This window comes from Diceros bicornis, chromosome 7 (assembly GCF_020826845.1).
Source record: "Diceros bicornis minor isolate mBicDic1 chromosome 7, mDicBic1.mat.cur, whole genome shotgun sequence".
Taxonomy (NCBI): Eukaryota; Metazoa; Chordata; class Mammalia; order Perissodactyla; family Rhinocerotidae; genus Diceros; species Diceros bicornis.
The window spans coordinates 75,873,429-75,899,564 of NC_080746.1; the positions used below are offsets into that span (position 1 = coordinate 75,873,429).

The following is a 26,136-nucleotide window of genomic DNA, read 5'->3' on the forward strand; positions in this document are numbered from 1 at the left end:
GACCCAAATCCTTTTCATTATTGACCTTGTTTTCCTCAATAAGAAACAACATGCTGCTGGATCCCCTCTGTTGGAGAGGGCTCAGGAAGGGAAAATGACCTCCTCTCAGGACACACAACATCCAATGCAATAGAAGGTCTGCCAGTATGTCATCTACATGTTGTCACTAGCCCTCCATTTCTTGACATGTTTTGTTTATGGGAACTTTTGTGTAAGGGATGAAAATAAGGGGGAGGGAAAGTGCTCTGGAGGCATTTCTTGGCCGACATGGACAGAAATGGGTTAATAATTGGATTTGTAGGTGTTGCTAAGAAATGAACAGAAGACCAAGATGGCAGTTGCCGCAGCAGGATTCCACGTCGGCTCCTCCCCCGGCTGTGTCCCCTGTCCCCAGACAGAGACCACTGAGGAACAGAACTAAGGAGACGAGACCCTGAGGCAGAGAAGTGACAGGACACAACTGACAGGGAGTGAGAAAAACGGGACACAGGAGGACCTGGAAATAGCACTAATGTAACTAGAGGGGCCTGGAGAGGGGAGCGGGTCTGATTTGGAGAGGGTTGGTGCAGGGTGTCTGTCCTGTATGACGCTGAGGTTGTCTCCGCTACACCCACACCCACAGACACAGGCTCGGCCTTCATGAGGGTGTCCATCCATCACCCCTAGGGAACAAACGGGCAGTCCTTAACCAAAGAATAACACACAGTTTTCAATAAATTCAAGCTCTTAAGCGTTTATTAGACACTAATTATGTGCCCTCTACTGGCTTCTGTGGACACAGAACTCAATAACTCTGTGTCCCTGCCCTCAGGGGGCTCACAGCCCCGTCCCCCAAGAGCAGAGTGAAGGGGAAGCTTAGTACTTGGGAGGCAGGCCAGCAGGTCTGAAGTGATTGGGGTCTTTGCCACTCCGGCCCCATTCATTGGCAGCCTGGTCAGCCCTCGAGTCTGCCGCTCCGTGGCCGCTGTCTCCATGCCTGAAAAGGTCTGTGAATCTCTGAGACCCTCTCTGGCATCACTGGAATGGAGGATTTTTGCATCGATGTTCATCAGTGATATTGGCCTGTAATTTTCTTTTTTTGTGTTATCCTTGTCTGGTTTTGGTATGTCAGGGTAATGTCAGCTTCATAGAATGAGTTAGGGAGCTTCCCCCTCTCCTCAATTTTTTGGAAGAGTTTGAGAAGGGTAGGTATTAAGTCTTCTTTGAATGTTTGGTAGAATTCACCAGGGAAGCCGTCTGGTCCTGGACTTTTATTTTTGGGGAGGTTTGTGATTACTGTTTCGATCTCCTTACTGGTGATTGGTCTATTCAAATTCTCTACTTCTTCTTGATCCAGTTTTGGAAGGTTGTATGATTCTAAGAATTTATCCATTTCTTCCAGATTGTCGAATTGGTTGGCATATAGCTTTTCATAGTATTCTCTTATAATCTTTTGTATTTCTGAGGTGTCTGTTGTAACCTCTCTTTCATTTCTGATTTTACTTATTTGTGCCTTCTCTCTTTTTTTCTTGGTGAGTCTAGCTAAAGGTTTGTCAATTTTGTTGATCTTTTCAAAGAACCAGCTCTTGGTTTTATTAATTTTTTCTATTGTTTCTTTGGTCTCTATTTCATTTATTTCTGCTCTGATTTTTATGATTTCCCTTCTTCTACTGATTTTGGGCTTTGTTTGTTCTTCTTTTTCCAGTTCCTTTGGGTGCATTGTTAGATTGTTTATTTGAGATTTTTCTTGTTTGTTGAGATAGGCCTGTATCGCTATAAACTTCCCTCTTAGAACCGCTTTTGCTGTATCCCATAAGTTCTGGCATGTCGTATTTTCATTTTCATTTGTCTCCAGGTATTTTTTGATTTCTTCTTTGATTTCTTCGTTAACCCAGTCGTTGTTCAGTAGCATTTTGTTTAATCTCCACGTATTTGTGGCTTTTCTGATTTTCTTCCTATAGTTGATTTCTAGTTTCATACCGTTGTGGTCAGAAAAGACGCTTGGTATTATTTCAATCTTCTTAAATTTATGGAGACTTGTTTTGTGGCCTAATATGTGATCAATCCTGGAGAATGTTCCATGTGCATTTGACAAGAACGTGTATTCTTCGGTTTTTGGATGGAATGCTCTGTATATATCTACTAGGTCCATCTGTTCTAGTGTGTCGTTTAAGGCCAATGTTTCCTTATTGATCTTCTGTTTGGATGATCTATCCGTTGGTGTAAGTGGAGTGTTAAAGTCCCCTACTATTATTGTGTTACTGTCTATTTCTGTTTTTATGTCTGTTAATAGTTGCTTTATATATTTAGGTGCACCTACACTGGGTGCGTCGATATTTACAAGTGTTATATCCTCTTGTTGGATTGTTCCCTTGATCATTATGTAATGCCCTTCTTTGTCTCTCTTTACAGGTTTTGTTTTAAAGTCTATTTTGTCTGATATGAGTACTGCTACCCCAGCTTTCTTTTCACTGCCATTTGTGTGGAGTATCTTTTTCCATCCCTTCACTTTCAGTTTGTGAGTGTCTTTAGGTCTGAAGTGTGTCTCTTGTATGCAGCATATATATGAGTCTTGTTTTTTTATCCAGTCAGCCACCCTATGCCTTTTAATTGGAGCACTTAGTCCATTGACGTTAAGTAGCTATTGATAAGTATGTACTTACTGCCATTTTTTAACTTTTTTTTTTCTCAGTGTTTTAGTAGTCCTTCTCTGTTCCTTTCTTCTTCTATACAGAATTGATGGTCACTTTAGTTTGACCTCTGGCTGAAAGCTGTACTCTTTAACTCCCCTCCTTTTATGTTTTTGATATCATATCTAACCTCTTTTTTGTGCATTTGTATCCATTACGTTCTTATCATGGAAATAGATAATTTTTCCTATTTGTGGTCTTCTCTTTTCCCCTTAAATCAGTCCCTTTAACATTTCTTGTAGTACTGGTTTCTTGGTGACAAACTCCTTTAATTTTTGCTTATCTGGGAAATTTTTGATCTCTCCCTTCATTTTGAATGATAACCTTGCTGGGTAGAGTATTCTTGGCTGTAAGTTTTTTCCTTTTAGCACTTTAAATATATCGTGCCATTCTCTTCTAGTCTGTAAGGTTTCTGCTGAGAAGTCAGCTGATAGCCTTATGGGGTTTAGAAATGGATAAATTCTTAGACTCATACAACGTTCCAAAGCTGAATGAAGAAGAAATAGAGGGGAGATGAACTCAAGATGGCGGCGTAAGCAGACTCGGAACTCGCCTCCTCCCGTGGACACAGCCAATTTACAACTACTCCTGGAAAAATTACCCCTGAAACAGAACTGAAAACTGGATGAGAGGAACTCCTGCAACAACAGACAATCCTAATTGAGGTGGAAGAGGCAGAGACTGCCTTCTGGAGAGGAAAAATACCTCCTTCACATGCTGCAAGCTTCACAGCCGCGGGGAGCAGCGCACAGGCACGCAGCCCTCCCTGGAGGCGCAGGGCCCTGAGCCGGGAGCACCCCTGCTGTGGGTATTTTGTGGACCCAGCACAATCGAGACCAGTGGCATAATATCTGACTTTGCCTGCTACTAAAACATTGGGGAGTACCCCCAGAAAAGCTGGTTCACAAAGAAACTAAAACCGGCTCTTAAAGGGCCCATGCGCAAACTCACCCATTTCAGAAAGCATCCTAAAATCACCAGAAAGAAAGGTCCACAGTGGTGTGGTGAAAAGAGACTCACCTAATAGGCCCTGAGTGCATCTCGGTGAGGGGTGAGACCTCTCCAGGGACTGGGACATTGGCAGCGGCCACAACAGTGGTGTGCTGACACAGATGCCATTGGAATTCTCCCTGGGGCCTGCTAGTCCAGGTCTGCCCCACCCTCTAGAGCACCGATTTAATCCAGCTCAGCCAGGGCAGGCAGCCCACCCTAGAGACCGGCCCCACCCAACAACAAGCCCTCAGGCAACTTGTGGGCCTGCATAGATTGGTGAATGGATTCTCTGCAGCCTGGCAACTGAGCCGACTTTAGCGGGGCACGGTGTGCACAAGGAGCGGGTGGAGAGTGTGGGGTGGTGGTGGAGTGTGTGGGGCTCCCGCCGTGGAGAGACTGGGTCCACTTCAGGCGGTTGGAGTACGCACACAGGGCAGGACTGTGTTGACTGTGTGTGTGGATCTGTGGGTGGCAGGGCTTGTCAGCTGCAGAAGACTTGTGTTCCTCAAAGGCCCACATGGGGGTTTGGCCCACCTTCCAAAGCCTGAAACAATTGGGTGCTCCTGTGCCTGAGGCCAGCCCCACCCAGCTGCAATTCTCAGAGAGCTGACAAGAGACCTAACAGGCTAGAGGCTTACAGCAATTGTAAGGCCCTGAGCCTAACAACCTGCCACGCTGGGGGCCTACTCACTTAAAAGAAATAATGCAACACAAATGTGGTATTAGAACTTGCAGTCAACTGTGCTGGGGCTCCCCACACCTGATAAAGAGACTGAAGGGCCCACAACAACTACAAGCAGCTGAGCATTACAACAGCTGGCCAGGAGCATAACTCAGCCTCCCTGGGCACCTACAGGGAGAGCAAACAGGCCACAACAGAAGGACACACGTAGCCCACATAGGGGTCATGCCTGGAACATTGAGAACTGAGGGAAGCACACTGGAAGCTTCCTAAGGCATTACTTACATAAGGTCACCTATCCAAGAGCAGGAGACGTAGCTGACCTACCTAATACATAGACACAAGCACAGGGAAAGAGGCAAAATGAGGAGGCAAAGGAATACATTCCAAGTAAGGGAACAGGACAAAACTCCAGAAAAGGAACTAAGTGAAACAGAAATGAGCAACCTACCCGACAGATAGTTCAAATAAAGAGTGTTAAGGATGCTCACAGATCTGGGGAGAAGAATAGATGAACTCAGTGAGAATGTCAACAAAGAAATGGAAGATATAAAAAAGAACCAATCAGAAATGAAGAATACAATACTGGAAATGAAAAATTCACTAGAGGGACTCAAAAGCACAGTAGAGGATACAGAAGAATGGATCTGTGAGCTGGACGAAAGACTAGAAGAAATTACTCAAGGTGAACAGGTAAAAGAGAAAAGAATTAAAAAGAGTGAGGACAGTCTAAGGGACCTCTGGGACAACATCAAGTGCACTAATAACCGTGTTATAGGTGTCCCAGAAGGAGTAGAGCGAGACAAGGAGGCAGAGAATCTATTTCAAGAAATAATAGATGAAAACTTCCCTAACCTAAGGAAGGAAACAGACATCCAGGTACAGGAAGCACAGAGAGCCCCAAACAAGATAAACCCAAAGAGGCCCACACCAAGACACATCATAATCAAAATGTCCAGAATTAAAGATAAAGAGAGAATCCTAAAAGCCGCAAGAGAAAGTCAAGTTACATACAAAGGAAACCCCATAAGGCTATCAGCTGACTTCTCAGCAGAAACCTTACAGACTAGAAGAGAATGGCACGATATATTTAAAGTGCTAAAAGGAAAAAACTTACAGCCAAGAATACTCTACCCAGCAAGGTTATCATTCAAAATGAAAGGAGAGATCAAAAATTTCCCAGATAAGCAAAAATTAAAGGAGTTTGTCACCAAGAAACCAGTACTACAAGAAATGTTAAAGGGACTGATTTAAGGGGAAAAGAGAAGACCACAAATAGGAAAAATTATCTATTTCCATGATAAGAACGTAATGGATACAAATGCACAAAAAAGAGGTTAGATATGATATCAAAAACATAAAAGGAGGGGAGTTAAAGAGTACAGCTTTCAGCCAGAGGTCAAACTAAAGTGACCATCAATTCTGTATAGAAGAAGAAAGGAACAGAGAAGGACTACTAAAACACTGAGAAAAAAAAAAGTTAAAAAATGGCAGTAAGTACATACTTATCAATAGCTACTTAACGTCAATGGACTAAGTGCTCCAATTAAAAGGCATAGGGTGGCTGACTGGATAAAAAAACAAGACTCATATATATGCTGCATACAAGAGACACACTTCAGACCTAAAGACACTCACAAACTGAAAGTGAAGGGATGGAAAAAGATACTCCACACAAATGGCAGTGAAAAGAAAGCTGGGGTAGCAGTACTCATATCAGACAAAATAGACTTTAAAACAAAACCTGTAAAGAGAGACAAAGAAGGGCATTACATAATGATCAAGGGAACAATCCAACAAGAGGATATAACACTTGTAAATATCGACGCACCCAGTGTAGGTGCACCTAAATATATAAAGCAACTATTAACAGACATAAAAACAGAAATAGACAGTAACACAATAATAGTAGGGGACTTTAACACTCCACTTACACCAACGGATAGATCATCCAAACAGAAGATCAATAAGGAAACATTGGCCTTAAACGACACACTAGAACAGATGGACCTAGTAGATATATACAGAGCATTCCATCCAAAAACCGAAGAATACACGTTCTTGTCAAATGCACATGGAACATTCTCCAGGATTGATCACATATTAGGCCACAAAACAAGTCTCCATAAATTTAAGAAGATTGAAATAATACCAAGCGTCTTTTCTGACCACAACGGTATGAAACTAGAAATCAACTATAGGAAGAAAATCAGAAAAGCCACAAATACGTGGAGATTAAACAAAATGCTACTGAACAACGACTGGGTTAACGAAGAAATCAAAGAAGAAATCAAAAAATACCTGGAGACAAATGAAAATGAAAATACGACATGCCAGAACTTATGGGATACAGCAAAAGCGGTTCTAAGAGGGAAGTTTATAGCGATACAGGCCTATCTCAACAAACAAGAAAAATCTCAAATAAACAATCTAACAATGCACCCAAAGGAACTGGAAAAAGAAGAACAAACAAAGCCCAAAATCAGTAGAAGAAGGGAAATCATAAAAATCAGAGCAGAAATAAATGAAATAGAGACCAAAGAAACAATAGAAAAAATTAATAAAACCAAGAGCTGGTTCTTTGAAAAGATCAACAAAATTGACAAACCTTTAGCTAGACTCACCAAGAAAAAAAGAGAGAAGGCACAAATAAGTAAAATCAGAAATGAAAGAGAGGTTACAACAGACACCTCAGAAATACAAAAGATTATAAGAGAATACTATGAAAAGCTATATGCCAACCAATTCGACAATCTGGAAGAAATGGATAAATTCTTAGAATCATACAACCTTCCAAAACTGGATCAAGAAGAAGTAGAGAATTTGAATAGACCAATCACCAGTAAGGAGATCGAAACAGTAATCACAAACCTCCCCAAAAATAAAAGTCCAGGACCAGACGGCTTCCCTGGTGAATTCTACCAAACATTCAAAGAAGACTTAATACCTACCCTTCTCAAACTCTTCCAAAAAATTGAGGAGAGGGGGAAGCTCCCTAACTCATTCTATGAAGCTGACATTACCCTGACATACCAAAACCAGACAAGGATAACACAAAAAAAGAAAATTACAGGCCAATATCACTGATGAACATCGATGCAAAAATCCTCAAGAAAATACTAGCAAATCGCATACAACAATACGTTAAAAAGATTATACACCATGATCAAGTGGGATTTATTCCAGGTATGCAGGGATGGTTTAACATTCACAAATCAATCAACGTAATACACCACATTAATAAAATGAAGAATAAAAATCACATGATCATCTCAATAGATGCAGAGAAAGCATTTGACAAGATACAGCATCCATTTATGATGAAAACTCTGAATAAAATGGGTATAGAAGGAAAGTACCTCAACATAATAAAGACCATATATGAGAAACCCACAGCTAATATCATCCTCAATGGTGAAAAACTGAAACCTATCCGTCTACCAACAGGAACCAGACAAGGATGCCCACTGTCACCACTCCTATTAACATAGTACTGGAAGTCCTAGCCAGAGCAATCAGGCAAGAGAAAGACATAAAAGGGATCCAAATTGGAAACGAAGAAGTGAAACTGTCACTATTTGCAGATGACATGATTTTATATATAGAAAACCCTAAAGAATCCACCAGAAAACTTTTAGAAGTAATAAACGAATATGGTAAAGTTGCAGGATACAAAATCAACATACAAAAATCAGTTGCATTTCTGTACACTAACAACGAAGTAGCAGAAAGAGAAATTAAGAATACCATCCCATTTACAATTGCAACAAAAAGAATAAAATACATAGGAATAAATTTAACCAAAGAGGTGAAAGATCTGTACACCGAAAACTATAAAACATTTCTGAAAGAAATTGAAAAAGACACAAAGAAATGGAAAGCTATTCCGTGCTCTTGGATTGGAAGAATTAACATAGTTAAGATGTCCATACTTCCTAAAGCCATCTATAGATTCAATGCAATCCCTATCAAAGTTCCAACAACATTTTTCACAGAAATAGAACAAAGAATCTTAAAATTTATATGGAACAACAAAAGACCCCGAATAGCTAAAGGAATCCTGAGAAAAAAGAACAAAGCTGGAGGTATCACACTCCCTGATTTCAAAATATACTGCAAAGCTATAGTAACCAAAATAGCATGGTACTGGCACAAAAACAAACACACAGATCAATGGAATAGAATCGAAAGCCCAGAAATAAACCCACACATCTATGGACAGCTAATCTTTGACAAAGGAGCCAAGAACATCCAATGGGGAAAAGAAAGTCTCTTCAACAAATGGTGTTGGGAAAACTGGGTAGCCACATGCAAAAAAATTAAAGTAGACCCTTACCTTACACCATACACAAAAATTAACTCCAAATGGATTAAAGACTTGAATGTAAGACCTGAAACTGTGAAACTTCTAGAAGAAAACATAGGCAGTACGCTCTTTGACATCAGTCTTAGCAACATCTTTTCAAGCACCACGTCTGACTGGGCAAGAGAAACAATAGAAAAAAATAAACAAATGGGACTACATCAAAATAAAAAGCTTCTGTACAGCAAAGGAAACCATCAACAAACGAAAAGACAACCTAAAAATTGGGAGAAGATATTTGCAAACCATACTTCTGATAAGGGCTTAATCTCCACAATATATAAAGAACACATGCATCTCAACAACAAAAAAACTAACAACCCAATTAAAAAATTGGCAAAAGACCTGAAGAGACATTTCTCCAAAGAAGATATAGAGACGGCCAACAGACACGTGAAAAGATGTTCAAAATCACTAACTATCAGGGAAATGCAAATCAAAACTACAATGAGATATCACCTCACGCCCGTCAGAATGGCTATAATTAACAAGACAGGAAACAACATGTGTTGGAGAGGATGTGGAGAGAAGGGAACTCTCATACACTGCTGGTGGGAGTGCAAACTGGTGCAGCCACTATGGAAAACAGTATGGAGATTCCTCAAAAAATCAAGGCTAGAACTACCATATGATCCAGCTATTCCACTGTTGGGTATTTATCCAAAGAACTTGAAAACACCAATTTGTAAAGGTACATGCACTCCTGTGTTCATTGCAGCCTTATTCACAATAGCCAAGACTTGGAAGCAACCTAAGTGCCCATCAAGGGATGAATGGATAAAGAAGCTGTGGTATATATACACAATGGAATACTACTCAGCCATATGAAATGATGAAATCTAGCCATTTGTGACAACATGGATGGACATTGAGGGTATAATGCAAAGTGAAATAAGTCAGAGGGAGAAGGTCAAATACCGCATGATTTCCTTCATTAAGTAGTAGATAATAACAACAATAAACAAACACATAGGGACAGAGGAAAAAAAAAGAATTTATCCATTTCTTCTAGATTGTCCAATTTGTTGGCATGTATCTCTTCATAGTATTCTCTTATAATCTTTTGTATTTCTGAGGTGTCCATTGTAATTTCTCCTCTTTCATTTCTGATTTTACTTATATGAGCCTTCTCTATTTTTTCTTGGTGAGTCTAGCTAAAGGTTTGTCAATTTTGTTAATCTTTTCAAAGAACCAGCTCTTGGTTTCATTGATTTTTTCTATTGTCTTTTTAGTCTCTATTTATTTATTTCTGCTCTGATTTTTAGTATTTCCTTCCTTCTACTGATTTGGCGCTTTGTTTGTTCTTCTTTTTCTAGTTCCTCTAGGTGCATTGTTAGATTGTTTATTTGAGATTTTTCTCAAATTGAGGTGGGCCTGTATTGCTATAAACTTCCCTTTTAGAACCACTTTTGCTGTATCCCATAAGTTCTGGCATGTCGTATTTTCATTTTCTTTTGTCTCCAGGTATTTTTTGATTTCTTCATTGCTCCAATAGTTGTTAAGTAGCATTTTGTTTAATCTCCACATATTTGTGGCTTTTCTGATTTTTTTCCTATAGTTGATTTCTAGTTTCATACTGTTGTGGTCAGAAAAGATGCTTGGTATTATTTCAATCTTCTTATATTTATGGAGACTTGTTTTGTGGCCTAATATACGATCAGTCTTGGAGAATGTTCCATGTGCATTTGAAAAGAATGTGTATTCTTTGGTTTTTGGATGGAATGTTCTGTATATAACCACTAAGTCTATCTGGTCTAGTGTGTCATTTAAGGCCAATGTTTCCTTATTGATGTTCTGTTTGTATGATCTATCCATTCATGTAAGTGGAGTGTTCAAGTCCCCTATTATTATTGTATTACTGTCTATTTCTCCTTTTATGCCTGTTAATAATTGAAGCTAGCACTTTTTAAATGATTAGGGTTGTTTGGCTCCCTCTCCTTCACCTGGGAAAACTTTGAAGCTCTCAGCTTAGATTCAAGTGTACAGCTGGTAGTCTCTACCCTTTGGAAGTGGACACCTGCTGGTGTCTCATACCAGCTCCTGAGAGCCGATTGTTAAATTTTCAGGGATTTTGTGTATCAATTGTTAAGTCACTGGTCATTTGAAATTACGCTTGTGGGACTATGTATACCATGGAAACTGAAAAACACTGTAAGTTAGCCTTTATTTTTTTTCTTCCAGAATCAGTTTTTAAACAATTTCTGCACATGCGTGGGGTTACTCCTTCTAATGAAAGTTCCACAAACCTTTCCTTTGTCCTTCTAGCAAAGACAAACCAATTCTTGAGGAATGGGCAGCTGCTGCAAATACACAGCTTCAGCACCAAAAGGGCTGTATTTCCCGCTCCCCATCTTCAATTCACTCGGAGAGATTAAAAGAGAATATTACGTTCAAACAACTGAAGGAATTATTAAATTCTTGTGTATGCTATTGATTATATGGCTGCATTTTCTCCCCAAGTTAAACAACATTGAGTGGAGGGGGGATGCATGCATCAGAAAAGACAACACGTTTACACAGCCTCTCTGAGCTTCCTGAGACCAGGGCCTTCACCTCTACGTTTATCTGTTGAGGGCAGCAGCTCCCTGATTATTCTGAGGAGAGACACCCTGCTAAAGCAGTGGGTGGTTTCTGCTCTGCGTGGCTCCTCCCTCTGCCCCAGGTCTAGGAGTGTGGCACAGTGCTCTCCACTGGACCAAGAGTGTCATAAAGAAAGATGACTGACTTTCCTAGAATCACAGACAAGTCTGACCCGACTATCAAACCTAGAAATAGTCATTTAAGAGAACAGATCCACAGTGTTTCTCCTCCGAGCCAACTGCTGATGGCTCACATGTGAGACTACACCTGCGTTCCCTGGGTGTGCACAATGACTTCAGGGAGAAGACACAGGACAGCAGTCAACAACAGCAATAACTACGACACAACACAACACAACACGACACCCCCACAATTACTCTACCTTCCAATGACTATAGCGTTTCTCAGCATAAAGCTCTTCAGCAGCGTGATTCTGAGCTGGTTAGAACCAGTTCTCAGAGGCAGACAGACTCCCCTTACAGACCCAAATGAGGTTAATCTGAGTTCCCCTTTCCTGGTTGAAGTTTGGGCTGAATGTGGAGTCACTGTTCTCAGATCTCAATTTGACCGACTCACAATGACTCACCATTTGTTAATTTAGGTGAAATACACCCTCAAAGCCATTTGAGTAGGACACCTTTTTGATGCAAGAGACGTAGACATCTTTAGGAAGCCATATGAGTATTAGATAAATTGAAGTGGTTGTCAAAGATCTTTCCTCCCCAATATCCCCTACTGAGGCCAGATGGTTTCTCAGGAGAGTTCTTCTAGAACCTCAGGGGACAGTTAATTCTATTTATACAAATTGTTGTAGAAAACAGATAAAGAATGAGGTTGTCCAGACCATTTTAAAGAAACTAGAGTAATCTTGATTCCAAAACAAGAGACAGAAAATACAAGAAAATAAAACAATAGTCCCATTTTGCTGTCAAAGGCACAATAATTCAAAATAAAATGTAGTGTCAGCTCATCAATTCTTTATTAACTTTTTGTCTGGATGATCTATCCATTGCTGTAAGTGGGGTGTTAAGATCCCCTACTATTATTGTGTTGTTGTTGATTTCTCCTTTTAGGTTTGTTAATAGTTGTTTTATGTACATTGGTGCTCCTATGTTGGGTGCATATATATTTATAAGTGATATGTCTTCTTGATGGAGTGTCCCTTTTATCATTATATATTTCCCTTCTTTGTCTTTCTTAACCTGTTTTATCTTGAAGTCTACTTTGTCTGATATGAGTATGGCAACACCTGCTTTCTTTTGTTTGCCATTAGCTTGGAGTATTGTCTTCCATCCTTTCACTCTGAGCCTGTGCTTGTCTTTAGTGCTAAGATGTGTTTCCTGAAGGCAGCATATTGTTGGGTCTTGCTTTTTAATCCATCCTGCCACTCTGTATCTTTTGATTGGAGAGTTCAATCCATTTACATTTAGGGTAATTATTGAAATATGAGGGTTGAATGTTGCTGTTTTGTCACTTATTTTCTGGTTCTTTTGCATTTCCTTTGTTTCTTGTCCCATTTGTTTTGGACTGCCAATTCAGTTTGGTTGTTCTGTCTTATGATTCTTCTAGTTTTCTCTTTGTTTATCATATGTGGTTTTAATTTGATTATTTGTTTAGTGGTTACCTTGAGGTTTGGGCGAAAAATCTTCTGTATGAGATAGTCCATTATCGGATAGCCTCCTATTTCCTTATACTAAGTCAATTCAGTCACTTTCCTCTTCCCCTTCTAAGTTGCTCTTGTTATACCTTATTCTATCTTGTGTTGTGGCTGTGTGTTTACAGTGATGAGGTTAAATTTATTTTTGGTGAATTTCTTCCTTTGATCTTTGAGTTTAGTATTTAAGTGGTTGCTAACCTATTCCGGTAAAGATCTACTATTTCTCTGATTTTGTCTACCTACTTTTCTCCTTACTCCAAGCTTTGTGTTCCCTTTCTCTTCTTGTTTTCAGGCCTGAGGGCCTTCTTGAGTATTTCTTATAGTGGCGGTCTCGTGGCCATGAACTCCCTTAGCTTTTGTTTATCTGGGAGAGTTACTATTTCTCCATCATATTTGAAGGATATTTTTGCTGGATAGAGTATTCTTGGCTGAAAGTTTTTGTCTTTTAGTATTTTGAATATATCATTCCAGTCTCTTCTAGCCTGAAAAGTTTCTGTTGAGAAATCCGCTGAGAGCCTGATGGGAGTTCCTTTGTACGTTATTTTTTGTTTTTGTCTAGCTGCCCTTAATATTGTTTCTTTGTCGTTGACCCTGGCTAGCCTTACCACTAGGTGTCGTGGTGAAGGCCTTTGTCTGTTAATATATATAGGAGTCCTGTTGGCTTCGCTTACTGGTATTTCCTGCTCCTTCCCCAGATTTGGGAAATTTTCAGCTATTATTTCCTTGAATAGGCTCTCTGTTCCTCTTTCCCTCTCCTCTCCCTCAGGAATACCTATAATTCTTATGTTACATTTTCTAATAGAGTCCGATATTTCTCGGAGTCTTTCTTCATTTCTTTTTAGTCTTAGTTCTCTCTCTTCTTCCATCTGGAGTATATCTGTATTCCTATCCTCTAAAGTACTAATTCTTTCCTCCATATTGTCAGCTCTGTTCTTTAAAGATTCCAGATTCTCCTTTATCTCCTCCATTGTGTTCTTCATCTCCATCAGCCCTGATAGGTTTTTCTTTATGATTTCAATCTCTTTTGTGAAGAAACTCCTAATCTCATTTAATTGTTTGTCTGTGTTGTCTCGTATTTCGTTGAGTGTTTTTATGATGGCTATTTTGAAATCTCTGTCATTTAGTTTATGGATTTCTGTGTCTTCGGGGTTGATTTCTGGGTGCTTGTCATTTTGTTTCTGGTCTGGTGATTTCATATATTTTTGCTTTGTGGTTCCTGTGTTGGTTTTGATTTTCCTCATCCTGGAAGTCTCTGGTTGCAATTTCCACCTGCCGCCACTGTGTGGTGGTAAAGGGCTGTGTAGTCTAAGCCCCCTGCGCTCTGCCCCAGTTTTTCTGCTGCGATCCGCAGTTTTGTTTTGTTTTGTTTTGTTTCTTTTCCCCACTGCGATCCACGGGTCCAGTCCAGTTTATTCAGGTCTGCCTCGGACCGCTAGATCTGGTCGAGCTGCAGACTCCGGATTGCGGGGAGGGGGGAGCTCTCTCTTTTGCCCTCTGGGTCCCTGACGTGGGAGGCTTCTCGTTTGCCCCTCTTTATCCGCTCTCTGGGTTGCTCAGATGTTGATGGTAGCCCTGTGGCTCCTCTGAGCCCTCTGTGCGGGGGTTTCCCACTGGCTGAGAGAGCCCGAAGAGCTACAGTTTCCCGCCGAGGGCCGCCCCTCCCCCCTCTCTGGGAGCCGCGCAGACCGGGATCGCTGATCTGATGGGGAGGGAGCGGAGTTCTCCTTACCTCTCCCCACTTCCTCCGGGGGCCCAGCACGTTCCGCTCTCAGATGTGCGGCAGTGTGGATCCCTCCGCTCCAGCTTTTGACTGTCTGGGATTCCGTTGTTGGTCTGTGGCTGTTACTTTTGTTGTATTTTGTGGGGGAAGAATTCACGGGAAAGCTCACTCCGCCATGATGCTGACGTCACTCCTCAGCTCATCAATTCTGAGTACTAAAACTGTCTCATGATTGAATGTGGTGTATTCTTTTATTCTTTTTCAGTAAAATATTTTGTATTTTATACATCTATCCTCTCAGTCTTTGCTGGTCTGAGTCTGTTACCTATTGTTTTCTACTGCTCGTGGTGGTTTCTTTCTTTGTGTGCTTTGTGTTTTCATTGTAAGCTCATATTCCTTGAAATTTATCTGAAGGAATTCCTTAAGGCCTGGGTTTAAAGTACAGTCCTCAAGAGAGAAATGCATTTGCTTCTGCCAGGTGCCGGGAGGCACTACTAACCTGAGACTACTTTAAACTGAATTATCAGCTTGAAGATTTTCCAGTCCACATGAGTAGTATGAATTCTAGATCCAAACAGTATTTAGAGCCAGTTGTGCTTACACATTACTGGCGAAGCTTTTTGTCCCTACCTCCTATCGCGCCTTGCATCCAATACCAAAACCAAGTAGGAGAGTTGTGGGATTGGTTCACTTTTTAAATGATTGTATCATCTTCTGGATTTTAGTAGGTGTGGTCTCTGATCTGACTTCCCACATTGTGGGAGCCTTAGGTTTGTTGCCTACCCCCCCCGGTGGCCCACTAAAAATAGTAGTTCTAGGCCACCCACAAACCCCACAAAAAAGCCAAATAATAAAAAGAAGAGTGACAAGGATATGTATGAACTGGCTCCTACATGAAGTCCCAGGCCTGGGAGCCATCAACAGACTCCATGGCCTTCATAGGCCTCAAGGCCACTCACTGGCCCCTCTCCTTCTGTAATGGAATCACTGGTTTAAGGCAAGGATGGGAGAAGGACACGAGGACATAATGAACCAGAGCAAAGCAGAGGCAGCGTGGCATGGCAGAAGGCTGAGCTGCACTTGTCCAGTCCTGGGGGCAGTCCAAGAGCTCTGTAGTCTTCTCTGAACCAACCTAGTTCAAAAGCAGCTGTGATCCTGGCCCTTGAGTGGGAAAGAATGAGAACAGGCCAAGCCCAAGTCTGTCCCCACAGATCCATTTCTCACTGGGGCAGTGGCAGAGCTGAGGACAGTTCCTTATCACTCTTTGCTCAAAGGGAGATGTCTCCTGTCTTTGCCTGCATTTCTGCACATCTTTTGACTCAAGAAACTCTCCAGCTTCTTGCTGCGTGTCAGCTCCTTGACATTCTCAGCTAGGGCCACTAGTACTGCTCAGATTTCCTCAGGAAGTACAGCCGGTGGCCCTGCTGGGCCTCAGCCCACCACCCCACCTCAGGGCCAGGCGCAGCTCCTGCTGCCGCCTTTGCGTCAGCTGTGCCATTTCTTGGGGCTCCACTCGCTGGAGCAGCTGCTGCAGTTTCTCACGCTCCTCCCCTGAATGGTACTGCTTCCACTGCTTTTTCACAAGCTCTTTCTCTTTGGCTCAGATGTCAATCAGGAATTGATACGTTTTGTCAATATCCTCAGGATTATATTCTCCTGACAGATCTTCAAAGCGGGGGTCTCGGGCCAGCTTCTTACTGATGCGGACAACTCGACGCAAAAATGGTACCCAGAGGCCTGAGTTGGCTGATATTTCCAGAGGCCTGTGTTTATCTGCAATGCATGCATTTTGGACAGGTGGATTAGAACTTCACTTCTTGGTGCTATTTCCAGCTACGAATTGTCTGTATGTCTTAGTCCCCACTTTGCTCTGCAATTCCAACAGCTCCTCAGATGACATGTTAGACGTGCCCTTCCACAGGTCCCTAGGCCCCAGGGCCCTGCAGTCCTCCCCTCTGTCCCAGGCCCCATGGGGAGACCTGGCAGCCACCCCGGAGCAGGCGCTCACTCTCAAGTGTGATTTATTCTCGACATGCAAAAATAGGTCAACTTACAATGCCAATCAGTGTAATTCATCACATTAATAGCCTGAAGGAGAAAGATAATATTACCTCAGTTGATCAAAAAAATCATGTGATAAAACTCAGGACATATTTATGGTTTAAAAAAATCTTTTAGAAAACTGCACATCAAAGGGAATGTTCTTAACTTTTATAAGACTATGTGCCAAAAAGTTTCAGCAAACATATTATTTACTGGAAAAACCTCAGTTGCTCCAACTGAAGACTACGAAGACTTTCTCTGTGGCTTAAATCAAATAAGGCCTGTAAAGCATAGAGCACATTCTGGCATTGGCAATTAAAGAAAATGGAAACTACTGCAATTACTGTTCACCAGCCTCCTGCACCCCAGCAGAGTTTGGATTGCCACCAGTGTGTGCCTCTGTGGAGGCCCTTATGAAATTGTGCTGTTAACTGTCTATCTACATACCTGACTTCCCCTCTAGAACTGAAAGTAGTATTTTATCTGAACTAAAGAGAGTGAGAATAAAGATAAGGGAAACTAATACGACAACTATTCCGTAGGGAAAATGAGCAGGGACTGGTTAACAATTGAGTCAGGGGCAGGCTCTGGTGCTGATGAGAAATGAGCTGGAGTCCAGGATGGAGTTTCCAGGATACGTATCTTGGGATTAGTCTTCCCAAAGCAATGTACCCTCTTGATTTGGAAGGAGGTCCCTGGGGACAAGGCCTGGAGGCAGAGAGGGGCAGGATGCAACTGATTGGGCAGTGAAGAGTCTGGACACAGAGAGGCCTGGGCACAGCGGGGAAGAGAGGTCTCAAATCCAGCGATGTGCCTTGGTAAAGTCCATCTTGCTCAATTCTTCTGTGTAAATAAAAAAAAATTAGCATACTGAATAATAGTATTTTCCCTATCCTCAAGTAGTTTCTTTCAAATTGGGTCATCCAAGGCATTTGTTTTCTGCAGTTTTTCCTAATTGCTACATTTGTCCTCTTTTTAGTTTCCTGTATCACAGGAAAGACTTGTATTTGCAAAATCAAGTGTGGGAGGAGAGGGCTCTTTCTCCACTTTCTCCTCTTTGTTTGGAAAAGGATCATTCCCCCGAAAATTACACACAGATATTATGCTCTAAGAGGTGATCAATATTATTAGCAAAGGGGATGTTTGCTTCTCTCTTGTGGCCTCTCTCTAAGGCATGTGAGGACACAGGACAAGCAAGACTTGTTAGCTCGACCAGCCGTGGAACGAAGTAATGATTCCGGGAGAACCAAAGAAGGATGGGAATAAAGAAGGGTCTTCCAGACAGCAGACTTGCTATTCATACAAACTGTGTGTGTATGTATATATCTTTTCATACAAATACACGTTGTTCTGCACTTTTTTTTTTTTTTAACTTTGTATATCTCGAAGGTCCTTCAGTATCAGATTTGTGGCTCTTTTTATACAGCTACGCAGTATTCCATTTTATGGATGGGCCTTAATTTATACAGTATTGATGGCCATTTTGGCTGCTACTAGTCTTTTGTTAATGCAAATAAACCTGCATTTATTAACCTTGTACATATGTATACAAATATATCGCTAAGATAAATTCCTAAGTAAGGAATTACAGGCTAAAAAAGTATGATACTTTATATATGTTTATATATGTTGCAAATTGCCTTCCATGGGGCCGCTATCAATCTTCACTCCCACCAGTAATGTGTCAGTGTCTCGTCCCACACCATCTCCCACACAGTACGCTACCAACTTTTTGGTCTTTGAGATTTTGGTAGGTGGATTATAACTCAGTGTAATTTAATTTGCGTTTCTCTTATTATGAGTTTGGTTTCACATTTTTTCCCATGTTTAAGAGCCATTTGTATTTTTTTTAGGAAATGTGAATTTATATCCTGTATTTTAATTTAATTTTTTAAATTGGTTTGTTGGATTTTTTATTTATCATTTTGTAAGAACTTTTTCATAAAGGAAAAATTAGAACTTTATCTATAATATGAGTTATGAATATTTTTCCAACTTTTTATTTATCTTTTGATTATGGTGGCTCAAGTTGTACCAAAAATTTCTTTATGTTCTTATGGAAATTTTGTGCTAAAGTTAGAAAGGCTTTCCCCACTTTGACTTACAAAAGAGCTTTCCCATGGTTTCTCCAGATATAATTATGTTTTGATTATTTATTTTTATTTTTATTTATTTATTTATTTATTTATTTTTTTGTGAGGAGATCAGCCCTGTGCTAACATCTGCCAATCCTCCTCTTTTTCTTTTGCTGAGGAAGACTGGCCCTGGGTTAACATACATGCCCATCTCCCTCTACTTTATATGGGATGTCGGCACAGCATGGCTTGCCAAGCGGTGTGTCAGTGCTCACCCGGGATCCGAACCGGCGAACCCCAGGCCACTGCAGCAGAGCCCGTGCACTTAACCGCTTGTGCCACTGGGCCCCCAGTCTTTATTTTTAAATATTTAGTATATTTAGAATTTATCCTAACATCGTACATAAAGTACATTTTCAAGTTTATGGTTTTTTTGTGTGTATGTGTGAGGAAGATTGGCCCTGAGCTAACATCTGCCAATCCTCTTCTTTTTGCTGAGGAAGACTGGCCCTGGGCTAACATCCATGCCCATCTTCCTCCACTTTATATGGGACGCCTGCCACAGCGTGGCCTGACAAGTGGTACATCGGTGCGTGCCTGGGATCCGAACCGGCGAACCCCGGGCTGCCACGGTGGAGCACTCTCACTTAACCACTTGCATCACTGGTCCGGCCCCTCAAGTTTATGTTTTTAAGACAGCCACCCAGTTGTCCCCATCCCATTCATGGAATCATGGAATAGCCCATATTTCCCCCACTAGTTTCATGATCAACATTTATCATATACTGAATCACCATATGCATTTGTGTCTAATTCTGAGACTTTGCTCCAGGATTAGTTTTTCTATGTATGGGTCAGTACTACACTGTTGTACTTATGGAGGCTTTATTAATGTGTTAAATGCCATCATTACTCTTCTTTTTCAGGAGGAGTAGTTGGGGTTTATTTTCTCTCTTTCTTTCTTTCATTTTATTTCTTTTTGCTGAGGAAAATTCACCCTGAGCTAACATCCATTGCAGATCTTCCTCTTTTTGTATGTGAACCCCCACCACAGCATGGTCACTGACAGACGAGTGGTGTGGGTCCATGTCTGGGAACTGAACCTGGGCCGTCAAAGTGGAGCATGCCAAACTCAACCACTAGGCCTCCGGGGCTGGCCCTTATTTTCTATTATTTCTTCTAAGTTCTTTGTTTCTCTTCTCATTGAGGAATAGTCACCCTGAGCTAACAGCTGTGCCAATCTTTGTCTATTATGTATGTGAGTCACCACCACAGCACTGCTGATGTGTGATGTATGTCTGCGCCCGGGATCCGAACCAATGAAACTGAGCCACTGAAGCAGAGTGTGCCAAACCTAACCACTATGCCACGGGGCTGGCCCCCCTAAGTTCTTATTTTTGTATTCAGAAACATGGTTGATTGTTTATACAGTAATTTGTGGCTCAGCCACCTGTCCTAACTCTCTCTTTGTCTGTGGTGGTGTCTCAGCTGATGTCTGGGGTGTCCAGGAGTCCCATCCCACACCTCATTCTCTCTTACACCTGCTCCACTTAGTCCTCCAGGCTGCTTTTTCTCTGCAGCCACATTGATGAGACTGGCAATGACCCCATGCTGCTAACCCAAAGGTCACTCTCTTAACCACTTGGCAGCATTTGACACGTTTGATCAATAACTCTGTCATTTGGGATTCTGGAACACCACACTCTCCTTGTTTTCCTCCTTTCATAACAGCTGTTCCTTCTCAGTCTGTGTTGCTGGATCCGACTCCTCCTCTGGACTTCTACTGGATGGAGACACCCCCTGCTGAGCCTTCACTTCTTTTTCAGTTTCCATTCACATCCTGAGGGAGCTCATCCAGGCCTTCGAGCACAAGCTCCGAAGGGCTATGGTCTTCTCTGAGATTGCTGCTCACCCCAGACTCCATTGCCTGAAACAATGCCTGGGACACAATTAGTAATTATTAAATATTTGCTGAATGAATGCATGGAAGAACTTGTCTGAGTGTTGAAATAGTTCCTAATTCAAATGGCATGTTTAAAAATGATAAGTAGATCAATATGGCTGTCATATGAGACACATGAATTAAGTCACGGGACGTAAGACTGAAAAGATTTGATATACAGACCAACTGAAAATAAATAAATAGCAAATATCATGAAGTGGGGGGGACAAGAGGAACGATATGTTCTGTGTGCTGAATTCTTTGCATTTTATAAGGGGAGTCTAATTAATCCAGTTGTTAATACCATTAAATTAAAATATAGAAATATAAGTTTATTAATAAAATTAATAATACTTGAAGGAAGTAATGAGAATGGGAAATGTAATAAGTGGTGGCCTCTGGAGAATGGGATTCAGGGAGACTGTCACTTTGTATAAATTTCTCTACTGTTTGGAAAGAAATTACAGACATGAATGCATTATGTTAGGATAAAGAAAAACAAAAAAGTGGGATCAGGCCATGGTGAACTTTCAACCACCCTATGATAGACTTTTCTTCAGTTATAAAGCCTCACAATGCAAGCTCACATTGCTCACATTGCTGCCCAGGCCCACAGTTGTCAACTGTAGGCTCCAGAACAGTGATTACCTACCGGGAGGTGGACCGGATAGGGGAGGGTGGGAAGGCTGATGTGTGGGTGGAAGGGGGGCAAATGCTGAGAAACCTCTCAGTGAGGGACCATGTCTCAAACAGCCCTGGTCTCTCAATTGCCCACAGACTCCGCACAGGAGTTACAAGTTCTGTCCAGTATCTTGATAAGACTTGCTGGGTCACCGGCTTTCACTCCAGCTCCTGTAGGCACTTCCCGATTTAGAGGACAGAGGAGTGTCCTCTGGTGTCACTCAATCCCAGACAGGCTCTCACTCTCCACCTCTGGCCGGAAGAATGGCAGAAAGGTAAGGACATACACCAAGAACTGTCTTATTTCCAAAGCCAGTTGTGGGTTTTGCTCTAAGTTCCCACCTCCGTGTTTCTACTTTGGGGTGCTACATGCAGGGGTCATGTGCGTCCTTCAGGAAAACACAGGAGGCATGAAGCTCTCTACCAGCGTCTTTGGTGCTGGCAGCTCTGACTCTGGGAGATCTGAGTGGGGTCAATGGGAATCTTTCTCCCTTCTGATTCATCTCTTCACATTCTCCCCCTCATTCAACCATTCGAATCTGCTGTCGTGGAGAGAATGCTGCCTCTTACATTAATTTAGAGAGAAAGGGAACGTGCCGACATTGCTCCTCGGAGCTGAACTGCTGTTAACCCAGGTTTCATTGTTTACTGGCTTTTCAAAGTTCTTTTCCCTTGTGGGTCTGGTGGAATCCTGGGAGGAAACAGCCCAAACTGGGATGGTTGAGGAGTGTTTCTGAGGGGACTGTTTGTAAAGCTGGGCAGGATGAAGGGAAAGTGACAATGCATCGTGAAGCAGCCTGAGGCAAGCAGAAGTGAAGCGCTGTTTCCACCCCTAGGCTTAAAGGGACCAGGGAAGGAGCAGCTACCCAGAGAGTATGTGACAGAAGAGGAGAATGGATATTGGGGGGCAGTCTCTGCACCCCCTGATTGTCACATTCTGCACTCGCACCAAGATTTTTCGGGGGCTCCTCAGAAATAATGAACAATGCAGCAGAGAACAGTGGGAAAGCCTTGGACAGGGCTCCAGGAGAGCTGATCTTCATGATGACATCTCAGGAAAACCCCTCTGACTCCTTAGGCCTCCGGTTTTTCCTGTGTTAAATGAGGATATTACAATAGATGGTCCCTAAGGATCATGCTAGATGCTGGGGATACAAAAGTAAACAACAAGTGTGACTTGGTCCTTTGGAGCTTCCAGTTTGATAAAGAAGACAAATACATCACACCCTAGTGAATAGATTTACAAACAGTTAAGTGCTCTGATTGGGGATAGCAGAGGTTCTGGTTTTCCTTTCACACCCTTTTCTGGCCCATCGGGGCTGTGGGTCTTGTCTCTCTAAGAGAATGCACGATGGATGATTCTGTCCTTGATTCCTCTCTGTGCCGCACAGGAGGACGCATCCTCTTCCCACGTGGAGGCCTCCCGCCCGTGTGAGTCCTCTGGATTCTGGAGCCTTTGTGGGGGTAGGAAAGGGCTCCCAGATTCTGCTGTCTGCTCCTAAATGCCTTCCACTCGCCTCTCCTTGTTGCCTGTTTGGTTGGCTTCTCTTCCTCTCTCTGGGTTTCTGGAGTTTTCTTATGTTAGATTTTTTTTTAATCCACAATTTGGACTGCCATCTTGGATTTAACTTGGGAAATCCTTCTCTGCTTTTCTCCTCTCCAGGTGTAATTGACACTACAGTAGTGGTGAGTCTGCAGGACTGGTCAAAAGTGTAGCCCTTGAGGGAGCCCTGCTGGGTTCAGATCCACACTGTGGGTCCACACTGTGACCGGAAGCAAAACACTCATCTTTTTTGTGCTCCAATTCTACCCTCTGTAAAATGGGAATAACACTAGTTCTTCCCTCATAGGGAAAAAACTTAACTCAGCCAAGCAAACTCTATTGAAGATCTCCTGGGAAGGAGAATGGAGTGGTTTGCATTGCACACACCACAGCACCCCACATAACAGTCCCCCATAGATACTCTCAAACTTCAAATGCGTCTTTTCAGTGGCCCTCAGACCTCACCCTCACGTACTCTTCCTCCCCTGTATCAGCTCAGCCCCAATCCTACCCCCAACTTGTGCACCAAAATGATTCTAGGTGCTCAGCAAAGCCATGTTGAGTCCTCCCTTCAAAGTCACATCAGTGGTCAGCATAAGTTATTTGGGTGCATAAGTAGTTCTTCTAAACACACACAGAGCTCTCCACAAAAAAGAATTATGATGAGTGAAATTTTCTTCATCTCATTACACGTCTGTGTTCTAGTGTCTTTAATTGTGTTTTCATTTTTTTTTTGCATTTAACTCAAATCTTCCACTTCATTAGGCTCCTCATTCATTGAATAAATACTTACTGAGAACACACTGTGTGCTGCACACAGAGCCAGGCACTGGGAATATGAAAAGTGCTCCTGTGTCACAGAGATGACTCACTGAGCCATTTCTAGCCCACCTGGCCCAGCCATCCTCACACCTGTCCTGCCAAGAGGTCACATTCCTCTCATGTCCCTAAAGCATGGTCTTCTTTCTCCTCGGTGGATGGGCCACTGTCAGTGATGAGGGTGGTCTGTGGTCATCTCTGTGTCTTCCTGAATTCCTGCACCTGACAGGAAATTTCTGGCCCAGGACAGAAATAACATTGGGCCCATAGCCCTCCTGGTCTCTTAGATCTTATCTCAGACTTTTCTCTTCCTTCTTCAGGAAATTCTGGGGACATGACATAACCTCTGGACAGTGAGTGGTGTTGTGGGGTATGATCAGAGCACAGAACATTCTCATGTCAGTAGAGGGTCCGTGGTGCAGTAGAGAGAGCCCAGGCTTTTAGAGTTAGAGGGAACTAGGTTTGAATCCAGGTTCTAGGTCTCCAAGGCTATGTGGCCTTCGATAAGTATCTTAATATTTGCAAGCCTCCATTTCCCTCCTCTGTAACATGGGGGCAGTAGTTCCCACGCAGCGGGGTGGCCGTGAGAATCAGTGACCATACGGCAGGTGCTCACATCTTGTTTCTGTTCCCAGGGGCACCAGTGGAGGGTTTCTGAGCATGGATCCGACCATCTCAGCCTGGGGGACCGAATTCACACCAATAAATGGAAGTGACCAGGTCCTTGCTTTCAACCTGGAGACTCTGATCCCGGCCCTGTTGGTGGTCATCATCGGCCTGGTCGGGCTTCCAGGAAACGCGGTTGTCCTCTGGCTCCTGGGCTTCCACATGAAGAGGAATGCCTTCTCCATCTACATCCTCAACGTGGTCAGAGCTGACATCCTCTTCGTCTTCCTCTGCTGCCAGATTATACATCCCCTGGAGGAACTCATCAACTCCTTCCGTTCCCTCTCCATCTCCATCCCCAGCTTTTTTACTACTGTGGTGAACTTTGCCTACAATGCGGGCCTGAGCATTCTCACCACCATTAGCACTGAGCGCTTCCTGTCTGTCCTCTGCCCCATCTGGTACCACTGCCGCCCCAGACACATGTCATGTGTGCCCTGTTCTAGGCCCTGTCCTAGGCCCTGTCCCTGCTGCCGAATGTTCTGGAAGGGAACTACTGTGGCTTCCTGTTTGAGGACTGTGACCGTGTTTGGTGTCGAGTATTTGATTTCATCACTACTACGTGGCTGATTTTCTTGGTGGTGGTTCTCTCTGGATCCAGCCTGGCCCTGCTGGTCAGGATCCTCTGTAGCTCCCGGCAGATGCAGCTGACCAGGCTCTACGTGGTCATCCTGCTCACAGTGCTGGTCTTCCTCCTCTGCGGCCTGCCCTTTGGCTTCCAATGGTTTCTGCTGTACTGGATTCAGACAGATTCCAACATGTTCTCATATTGTCTTAGAAGGCCTGGGGTGATCCTCTCTGGTGTTAACAGCAGTGCCAACCCCAGCATCTACTTTTTTTTGGTTCCTTTGGTCATCAGAGGCTGCGGTGGCAGGCCCTCAGGTTGGTTCTCCAGAAGGCTTTGGAGGACACGACTGAGGTGAAGAAAAGTGGAGGAAGCCTTCCTCAGGAAACCAGGACGATGTCAGGAAGCAGTTTCATGGGATGATTCTGGATCAAGCAGGGTTCAGTCAGAAGTAGTACTTATAGAAGATTCTATACATAATTGTGAATTGTTTGACCCTACACCACTATCATGGGTACCGGTTGAATTGTCTCTGTAATGCTGTTGTCTGTCTGATGCTGGAGCTTGACATCTGCAGGGCAAACCAGAATCCAGGAGCATGAGATAAACCCATGGGAACCAATCAGAACTCATGTCAGTTTCTCTCAGTGCCTGCAATTTTGATGACACGAGAGTTCTGCGGGAGAAGTTGGCTCCCTTTGTCATGGAGATAACACACACCTGGTCCAGGAGTCAGAGAAGCTGAAGGAGTGTCCAAAGGAAGGTGGAGCAGCTGCAGGTCCAGCTGCTGCCTCACGCCAAGGAGATGAGCCAACAGAGAAGCAACAACGTGCATGAGCATCCTGGTGCCTTTGCACCACCTTCCACACATAAAAACAATATCTCTGCGGCTTTGTTTCCAACCACCAAATCTTGTGCAAAATGTCTTTTGATGCCCACCCTAACTGGAAACATAAAGTGAAGGGAATTCTGGGAAATGTAGTTCAGCCTAGCCAAGTCAATACTTTCAAACCCATCGCAGTCTACTCCTTGTCAGCTTGGCGCCTGTAACCGCCTCCTCAAACCATGGTTGATTCCAAATAAGGATAATAAAGCAATGGCAAGCTTCTCCCTAACATAATACATCTATCCCACATAC

The 26,136-nt window shown here is 42.8% G+C and overlaps 2 pseudogenes; one reads left to right on the forward strand and one right to left on the reverse strand.

The window, feature by feature from the left end:
• Positions 1-15,921: 15,921 nt before the first annotated feature.
• Positions 15,922-20,706, reverse strand: LOC131409153 (ribosomal RNA processing protein 36 homolog; annotated as a pseudogene).
• Positions 20,707-24,412: 3,706 nt separating this feature from the next.
• On the forward strand, positions 24,413-25,421 carry LOC131409155 (mas-related G-protein coupled receptor member X2-like; annotated as a pseudogene).
• Positions 25,422-26,136: the final 715 nt, after the last annotated feature.